The sequence below is a fragment of the Dermochelys coriacea genome, chromosome 4 (assembly GCF_009764565.3).
Source record: "Dermochelys coriacea isolate rDerCor1 chromosome 4, rDerCor1.pri.v4, whole genome shotgun sequence".
Lineage (NCBI taxonomy): Eukaryota > Metazoa > Chordata > Testudines > Dermochelyidae > Dermochelys > Dermochelys coriacea.
In genome coordinates, this window is record NC_050071.1 from 116,896,281 (window position 1) to 116,906,356 (window position 10,076).

General features: G+C 40.6%; 1 long non-coding RNA gene across 1 annotated transcript in view; it reads left to right on the forward strand.

The window, feature by feature from the left end:
* Positions 1-9,170, forward strand: part of LOC122459691 — a 36,450-nt gene extending 27,280 nt beyond the window's left edge. Inside the window, exon 5 of the long non-coding RNA XR_006280536.1 lies at positions 9,141-9,170. This is a non-coding gene — a long non-coding RNA (uncharacterized LOC122459691). The remainder of the gene's footprint in view (positions 1-9,140) is intronic.
* The last annotated feature ends 906 nt before the right edge of the window (positions 9,171-10,076 follow it).

Consider the following 10,076-nt stretch of genomic DNA (forward strand, 5'->3'; position numbering starts at 1 on the left):
TTTCCTCTAACTAATACAGGATATGGACAAGAACTATTATGACAATGAGAAGTCTTTAAAATATGTCAGTTGATTTCCTACTCTGCCCAATGAACATGACCACTATGACACTTGATGACTTTTTTGTGTTCAAACAATTTGCTGAATTTCAAGGGGTCTCTATGATAAGGGTTACTTAGGTTGTCTGTGGAGGACATCTAGACTTAGTGGCACTGTCTCTGATGTAAAGGGAATAGTTTATTCTTTAACTGTACAAACTGTAATGTGCTCTGGCATTCTATGGGCAGAGACAGCCAGCATTTGGCTTTGTCTCAATTCTGCCTGGGAATAGTCACCCGGTTTTGTGAGATCCTTTTGTGAGAATTCGCAGTCTGCTTTAGATTTAATTATCTTGAGTAATTTAGCATCCTCCACAAATTTTGCCACCTCACTGTTCATCCCTTTTTTCCAGATCATTTATGGCTGCTCACTTTGCTTAAGAGACTTTGGTGAGGGAGGTTGTCAAAGGTTTTCTGAAAGTCCACGTACACTATATCCACTGGATCACCCTTGTCCACATGTTTGTTGACCCCCTCAAAGAATTGTAATAGATTGGTGAGGCATGATTTCCCTTTACAAAAGTTGTGTTTACTCTTTCCCAACAAATCGTGATCATCTATATGAATGATAATTCTGTTCTTCACTATACTTTCAGCCAATTTTCCTGAAGTTAGGCTTACCGGCCTGTAATTGCCAGGATCACCTCTGGAGCCTTTTTAAAAAATAGGCGTTACATTAGCTATATTCCAGTCATCTGGTACAGAATCTGATTAAAATGATAGATCATGTACCACAGTTAGTAGATCTGCAATTTCATATTGGAGTTCCTTCAGAACTCTTGGGTGAACACCATCTGATCCTGGTAAACTGACAGGATGTAATTAGGAATAAATATGACCTCCTCAGATGATTGCAGTACTCCACCTCAAGCAGCAAGACTTGTTCTTAGATTTCCTACATTACATACAGATGATGGTCTTTAATTGTCATTATGTCCCCTTTTCTTGACTTTACAGAAGCCTGTCTGGTAGATTACATTACACAGGTGAGAGCAGCAGCATCCTATTAGAGACGTGTTGGAAATATATGAGAAAGATGGATCCCATGAGCAGAAAAAGTGGCTAAATTTGTCTGATAAATGATTCATCACAAATTACTTACTGGATTGAACAAAGAATGAGAAAAGGCACTCTAAGGAGCGATTCAATGTTGGCAGGAAGATGGACTAGATGAATTAATAGGTCATCTCATATCTTGATTATGGCATCCTTCCTTTTCTGGCCTTGTCAAATGCAATCTTGTCCCCATTGAGTAACTTCAGAATACTGCCAAGATCATCAATAATGTTAGTAATCTTGAAAATTCCAAATCATGGTCTACAGTCTTGAAATTCAACTTTTGGTCATATTGCCTCTAGAATTGTGTGCCTCATTGCCACTGTGCTACACACAGCAGCACTGTCAATATGACCTCTCCATTCCAGTATTTCTGGATTCTCACATAATATTAATGGCATTGACCCTGTTCAGCATTGCTTTATTTTAGTTTAGAATGTCAATTAACAATGAATTTTATCCAGGAGCAGAATTTTCTAGATCACAAACCCATTTTGGGTAATATTACCCTTTAACTTCTTATCCACAAATGTAAGAATGTGTGTAAGAATCAACAAACTGTAGTGTGTAAAATCTCTTATGCAACATATCCAAACTCTTGGTAACTGGAATTTAAAATCCATGTAATTCCCAGTGTGGAGATTTTTACTCCCTCCAGCAGCTGCTAGATCATATGATTTCCCACCATCTTCTTGAAGAATAAGGTACACTGGGAAAAAAGTAATCTCACGACTCCTAGAACAATTAAACCTGTCATTTGTAGTCCACTAGTCTGGGCCGTGGTTTCAGTGTTGCTGAGCTGTCATTTTTAGGGGTATGCAGTCTTAGGATTTAACCTGGCAGTGCGTAAGGTTCTCAGTGAAACTGGTGCAACTGTTTTATTAACACATCCACCACCCACCACTCCACTGACCCCCACAAAAAAGCCCAAACTACAAAAGCCATGGATATTTAAAAAACAAACAAACATGGGAATCAGGAATCCATGACTCCTGTAACATCTGTGACACACATGCAGCTTTATTATTATTTATCTCTATTGACCATACTTCCTGGATGCTCATTTCTAACACCAATTTCTCTGTCATGGAGTGATCAGCCCCAGTTCCTTACCAGCACTGTCCTTTGTCATCTAATTTGCATTCATTGCTCTGTCTCTCAAATTTTGCCCTGTGGCAAAACTCTCTGGCTTTGTCACCATAAACAATGTTTTCACATATTTCCAATTATATTAAAAAAATCCCACTCACCTACATGAAAGAAATGTCTAGGCAGCATAACCAAGCACTCAAAAGTTAGGAAATGCCAGATTTACAGTTGCCCTTTCTGCCTTCTTGTGTGTCCATCCTTTGCACTGAATGAGGGAGGGGTCCATGGGGAAAATGGCATTTGATCATATAACTGAAGACTGTACCATAATTCATATGAACCAGGGGGCAGAATTAAGGTTGCATGGACACCTATAAAACTTACATTTCCTGACTTTCGAGGATGTGACTTTGCAAGCTAAATGTTTTTATAATAGTTTAACATAATGTCCTAGGGTTTTTTTAAAAATAAAAAAGGACAAATCTGTAACTATAATGCCTCCCCCCATATTATGTGGCATGAGCAGGCTTTGAACCCTGAACATTCTTCACAGACTTCTGCCCCTTGAGCTACAAGACTGACTACATTGGCTAACAGCAAGAGAGGGGGGTTATTCTAGAAGTATGAAATGGTCTGATGGGGCTGATCAAGAGGAATCTGACTCTAATTTCTTGCCCTCCTATCTTCCTGAAGAATGCAAGTGAGAGAGGGAAATTGGTGATTTTTAACAGTTTATATATCAGCAGGAACTAAACAGAATTTAATGGGACCCAAAAAATAACACCCCCCGCCCCAGTATCACAGGCCTGCTGCAAACAATGGAGGTGTTAGAGCATCTCAAAAATGGTCCCGAGAACCTTTCCCAATGGAAAGTGTTAAATAACCTAAACATAGGGTCATTACCAGTCCTTCTATAATAATTCTGGGCTTGAAACATTTAGCAGATACCTACTAGCTAGAGCAGAATACAAAATATTGGGGTGGGAGTGTGAAGAGCTTCTGAAACACTGCTTTAGAACCCCTAATTCCTTCCAATGGGAAGCGAGAGGGGACTGTGTAAAGGGGAAGAGGATGCTCCATTTAGAAGCCTTAAAAATAGCCACGCTTTCCTGTGAGTTTCTGAGTGTACATACACTAAGAAGCAGAAAGGAGTTTACTTCCAGGCGTATGAAGCAGTTTCCCTGGGATATGGTTTTTACATGTAATGTCATGAGTTGTGGATCCGCATTAGAGCTGACTGCCTGACAAGGAGTTAAGGGGACAGTTTATCCCATTTCCCCATTATTACCTTGACCCCCACCCCCAGTTTCTAATCATCATTAATAATTATCCATTTAGCTCTGACAATACCCTTGGCTCTGTATAGCATGCAAAAATAAAAGACAGTGCCAAACCTACCTAGCTTACACTCCAAAAGGTGTATATATAATAATACAATATATATTGAGACAGTGTGCACAATTTTTTGTTCTAGTTGAAACTAAACCAGTGGAGCTCTGTATAGGCACAAGTGTTTGCTCATATATGTACAATTGCATGATAAGTGTTTTTGTTATAAATTCATTTTTAAGGTCTACACAGAAGTAGCTTACTATTGGTTTCTTTTCAATGTTCTCATATCCTGTAAAGTATACAGTATGCTCTGTTGTTTATTTCAATATGACTGTCTATTGCACAGCCCCTATTAATTTTATTTAAAGACAACATTTTATAAGCTTAGCTATCTACTATTTCTGAAATCAGTGACGGGTCTTCTCAGAGTCTTCATTCACTTATACTTACTCCTGATTTGCACTGGTGTAAGTGACTTGTGAATAAGGCCCCTTATCTTCAGAATGGCAGCAATCTCCACTGTGCAATTTTTGCAGTTCTCTTAGGAGCCAAGAAGCTGGCCAAAACAAACCCACTCTTTAAAAATTAGCATCAAATTTTCAACGTGCAAGAATAAATCCATTATAGTTTAAGCCAAGATAGAAAAGTGCCTGGCCAGTGAATGTATAGTTAAGGGTCTGTCTGCATTTCCATTAGAAACCCTGATTATTGATCTTTAATAACAAATGTGTATTAAAAATGGCTATGAAAAAGTAGCGGGTGCATGTGGTTAGTAATTGTTTTTATAGCTTTAGTACATAATACCAGCCATTTTTTCTTTCAGGCAATTAATTCACATTGTAGACTTATCCGATATAAAACACACTCATTTATAAATTCCAAGAACACAAAAAAGCACTTAAAGCTAGTAAGTGTGTATTGTGTTTTCCTCACCTGCCACTTAAAAATGACCAAAGCAATTATGGAGCTGTATCAATTAAAAAGAAATTGCTTCTGGGTGAACCCCTGAATGCCAAGTTTCACACTGAGGAAATTTTTTTTAATGTATGAATTTAAATCTCTGAAATTAGGTGTCTGTAATGGAAACTCTGGCTGATCCTTAACGATACTGGCAATAGTGGGCAAGCCTATATAATGAGTGCTGCCTTACAGAACATAGGCTGTGTGATCCAGGGGCACTAAAAGGTAAAAAGGAACAAGGCCTTGTTTTCATCCAGACAAAAATCTTTTGTAGGATGAGGATGGAAAGCTGTTTAAATCTGCTAGCACAAACATAGTCTTTATGTTTGAAAATGGAATCTAACACCAGTCACGGCAAAGGAGTCATGAATGAAACTCCACAAGATGGGAAGCAAGTGAAGCCTCAGGAAGGAGGAAAGTCCTAGCAGGGCTTGTGGAGCATTGACAGGCTTCGTGGGTCAAACTCCCCACCACCCCCAGTGCCCAGGTCTCTACTCAGACTTGGGACCGGGTATCTGCGTTTGTGGATTTGTGCCTGATTTCTGGATTTTGACTACCCGGACTTGATTTTGCTCCCACTGATGTCTAATATAAAATTGCTATTGACTTCAGTGGGAGCAGAATCATACCCTTAGTTTGTAGCAAGGTAGGAGATGTTCTTAGCTCAAGAGTAATTCACATTGGTTTGACAGAAATCAGAAATTAATCAATCTATGAAACCAGTTACTGTGAGAACTTGTAGGTTCAGCTGGGCAGAGATCTAATAAAATAATTTTCTAAGCCGCATATTCCTGGAACTGGAAGGAATGAGTAGGGAGTAGGCCTGATAAGCAGGTCTCTTCAGGAATCAGATAGATACACTAAATCTCTTATTAAGTTTAAATAAAAAACCTCCCCACCAGTGCCACAATTTCCTTCTATTGTAAGATAGAAACATGTAAGTCAAGGCCAGATATCATTCATAAATGTTGTGCAATTAATCTGTTGATCTGGAGAATTGATTGACTTGTTTGGAATAACTGGATATTAAAACTGTATATAATGCTGATTTCTGCCTGTAAATGAGTACGCTGTCCCTTCAAAACATGCCCTTGGTCCAGCACTACCCTTTTTCTGGTTTGATCCAATAATTGCCTGTAGGGAGTTGTATTAACCAGGGCTCTTGGGTTGTAGGCATCACAGCAAGGAATGTTGGCAAGGGAGGGCATAAATAGGCCTCTCCCATTTCTCAGCGCAAGGGAGAGATCAAAATGGTAATGAGTTTCTCTGCCAAGAGTACTTGGGAAGCAAGAAGCTGTGGATTTCTGCTGAGGAAGAGACTAACAGGGAGGGGAGCTCTGGGTCTCTCCAGTAAAGGAGCCTGCCCATGATCCTGAGAGGAGATTCTGAAACCTATGTGTGATTACTTTGTATGAGAGAGGGAGAGAGTGCACCTATAGTGTTTTGTACAGAACGTCTCTGACAGCCACTGGACCAAATTAATCCTTGCTAAACAGGATTTACATCTGAATTTGCCCAATGTAAACTCTCTCTGAGAATTAAAGAACTGTCATTTCTGAAACAAGAGGATTGTGGGTTTGTTTGTGCTATCGTGACACCTTCCAAGGCACCATGTTCAAAGAGATGGAGGGTAATCCTGGAAGTAGAAATTCAGTGCCGTTCAGCATAGCATTTTATGATGAAATGAAGTGAGGATTACTTGCTGTACCTGACAGTGTTTTGTGGCATCTCTAAGTTAAAATCATAAGGGCCATATTCTCAGCTGGTGCATGGTATAGTGCCATTGAGCTCAGTGGAGCTACACCGGTTTGCGCCAGCTGACGATTTGGCTCTTTGATCTATAAAAATCCCCATATAGGTTAAAATTAGAGAGGGACCTTCTTGGTTAGGAAAATATGGATACATTTGAACTTCCAGAGAGACATTGTAGGCAGGGGTTAATATAACGGGGAGTAGGCAGTGCACAGCTCGCCCTCCTATCCTTGGTTTAGGGAAGCTGTTCTCCCTTACACCACCTCCTCCTCCTTTCTTGCTGGTGCAGTAACATCTGCCTGGCCTATTTCAATCTACTTTAACCACTGTTCTTATGTTGTCCTAGGGAATCAGGTAGGTAGCCCATTCTTCTGAACCAGCAGTAATACAGGAAGAAGTGAACATGAAGCCAATTAAATCAACTGACTGCTCCATTCAGAACAACAGAGCAACTTCTTTATCGATGTCATACAGCTTCTCTGTAAGAGCTTTCTTGCTGACAGCCATTCCCATCTGTCTCTGAGTGTTAAGTAAAATCTCTTACACTAGTAGGCATTTGCTTAGTGAGGATATGAGAGAGAGAGTAGATTTTTTTTAAAATCTGAGAAACCCTTGATGTGCCCTTTAAATTAGGTTTGCAATGTACAAACCTTATAATAGTCACAAAGCTGTTCCAAAAGTTCAACTTTGAATATGAAGGATAACCACATCTTTGAAGGGCTAACCAATGTAGATCGACAACTATTTCTATCAGATGATATGACTTTGCATAGTACCCACATCAATTCTGTACATTTCAGGGCCATATCCTTTATTAACTGCACTGCAGAATTTAGACAAGCTATTGGAAAAATTGATCTTACAGCAGTGTGCAAAATAAATTCATAAACAATGTCCTGTAACCTACTATATAGCAGCTACAATGTTTTTAATAGATCTTATATTTAGGAATGTTGGCTGAGATTTTTAAAGGAGCCTGTGGTAGTTAGGTGCCTGTAGCAGGGTGGTCCTGAGAGGGTTAAAAGCCAGCCCTGGGAGAGGGCTGGGGCTGAGAGCCAATAGGAAAAGGCTGGGAGTCAGCCATCAGGGCCAGGCTGGGCCCTATAAAAGAGCTGTAGCTCTCTGCCAGAAGGCAGAGAGAGTCTCACTCCAGCCTTAGAATGAGAAGGACCTAGCTGCCTGGGAGCACAGGATATCTTGGGCAGAGCAGTGCTGGGGAAGTGCAAGAGGAGCTCCAGCCTGGCAACTTCCCCAGGCTGAGGCCTTGTTAAAGGCCGGGGGAGGTACTGGGGCTGCAGGAAAAGGCAGCAGGTCCAACCCCCTTGCCAATGATGAGTGGCCATCACAGACTGCAGTTTGCCCCAGAGAAAGGGGGCTAGATGAGGATTGGCAGTAGCCACTGAGGCAAGGTGGGCTTGGGGGTTCCCCTGGGAGTGGAGACCCTGAGTGTGGGGGTACTGCTGTGGGCAGAACCCCAAGGTAAAGGGCACCAGGGACTGGGAGGGACACGGGGCCTGAGGCAGGAGAGACACTGGCCAGCAGGAGGTGCTCCAGGGCTGGAATTGAGCTAATCCCGTAGGCAACCAGCAAGAGGCACTGCACCAGTGTCTCTCTTGCCTCAGGACCTGTGGGGTGGGGTGGAGTGGAGGCAGGAAGAGGCGGGGCAGGGGTGAGGCCTTGGGGGAAGGAGTAGAGTGGGGGCAGGGCCTGGGGCAGAGCTGGGGGCTGACCTCCCTCCCCCCCGGGACTTTGGAAAGTCGTCACCTGTGGCTATGACAATATATGGTGTACCTCATTCGGTATATTAAATGCCCCAACAACTATGTGGGTGAAATCAGACGATCACTACACCCTTGAAAGAACTCGCACAGAAAAATGATAAAAGACAAAAACTTCCAATCACTGTTGGTGAACACTTTTCACAAAATGATCACTCTATATCTGAACTCTCAGTCTTTATCCTCAAAGGAAACCAGTACAACACTTGCAAAAGATGAGTCTGAGCTTAAATTCATTACTTTTGGACTCCAAAGAGACTCAGTAGAGACACTGGTTGTATGTGTCATTACAAATTTATTAGAGCATAAGCTTTCGTGAGCTACAGCTCACTTCATCGGATGCTGTAGCTCACGAAAGCTTATGCTCTAATAAATTTGTTAGTCTCTAAGGTGCCACAAGTACTCCTTTTCTTTTTGCGAATACAGACTAACACGGCTGCTACTCTGAAATGTATCATTACAATAATCTGTAACCCACTGATCCTCCCTTGTCCTATGACTGGCTGCAGCGGTGTTAATTGTCCACTTCTTTTTAAATAATCTCTTGCAAGATGTTAACTCCTTATTCTTAACAATCTGTTCCACCCTGTATTTAGCTGTGACGCTCCTTTCCCAGACCTGAAGAAGAGCTCTGTATATCTGGAAAGCTCGTCTCTTTCACCAACAGAAATTGGTCCAGTAAAAGATATTATCTCACTCACCTTGTCTCTCTCTCATTATTTGGACCAATATGGCCACACAACACTGCAAACACTTTTGGCTTTAACAGCTTCTTCCAAGTTACAAAAACTCCTAAGAAGAAAGTATCTGACGTAATGGTATCAAAATACTTGTGATATCCACAATCCAAATTACTAATGTACTGGGAAAGGAGGCTTCCTATATCTCCACTGGAAATCAGTAGGCAGCCAGAATTTGGCAGATATGAAATACTTTTATTGTTAAGTCATACACCACAACAAGAAAAAAAATCTGAGCTGGAGCTCAACTTCCTTCATTAAAAACACACTAAAACATTGTGGATTTGAAAATTTGACTTGAACACAAATATTATTGACTTCATGTTCTTTTTTAGGAACAGTACTGATCTTAAAGAAGGCAAGAAGAGTTAAAGAGAAAAACAATTATAGAGAGATTGTGGAAAAAGGAGCAAAGAGACTTTCTAATATGGTATAGAGTATTTTATATATACACACTGATATCGTGCGTGTATTACATGTAATACACACAGAGAAATGTGTCCTCTTGTCATCACCTTCAAAACTCTTCATAAATCTCTCTCTGTTTATCCTCCCTTCTCAAGATCTGTGTTGCACCCAAACCTCTCTACTCTGCCAATGCTCCTAGATTTGTCTAATGGTTTCTCAGTTTTTCACACCTCTGTGCCATGTTCTGTATGGCTCGCTGGGGTATGCATGATACAACTTCCCAGAGCTCATCTGCTGATCCCCTGACCTGTCCATGTTTAGGTCCCACTTAACGACCCCATTTCTGTCATACTGACAATAGTGAATCAAGTTGAAGTGTATTTAAATTGTATATAATTTTTCCATTCCTGTTTCAATTTCCTTTCCCCTAACTTCTATCTATTTGTCTGGCCTAGGATTGTAAATTCTGCCATCCTTCTTAAGTGTTTTCAAAGTGTCTAGCACATGTAAATTATGAAGTAACCTATAATAATAGATGTGTTTTTCTCATAATATCTAATCTATCTATCTATCTATCTATATTTACTGGAGCTGTTTTTTTATATCCCTGCACCTGTGAAGCCAAGTGCCTTTAATTACTATAATTCCAATTGTACAGAAGTGGTATCATACTCCTAAATACTGCACTGTAGTTAGTAACATGTGAGTGGGATATGCTCTTTTATTCTTTTCCAAAAGCTAACCTTTATGGTGTCAAGGAATATTATCTTACCATGGGTGTTTGTTTTATTATGTGATCATAGTTCTGTAATATTTGTGTTGCAATTAATTCAACAATTGGGCGGGACATTCTGTTTTTTCAT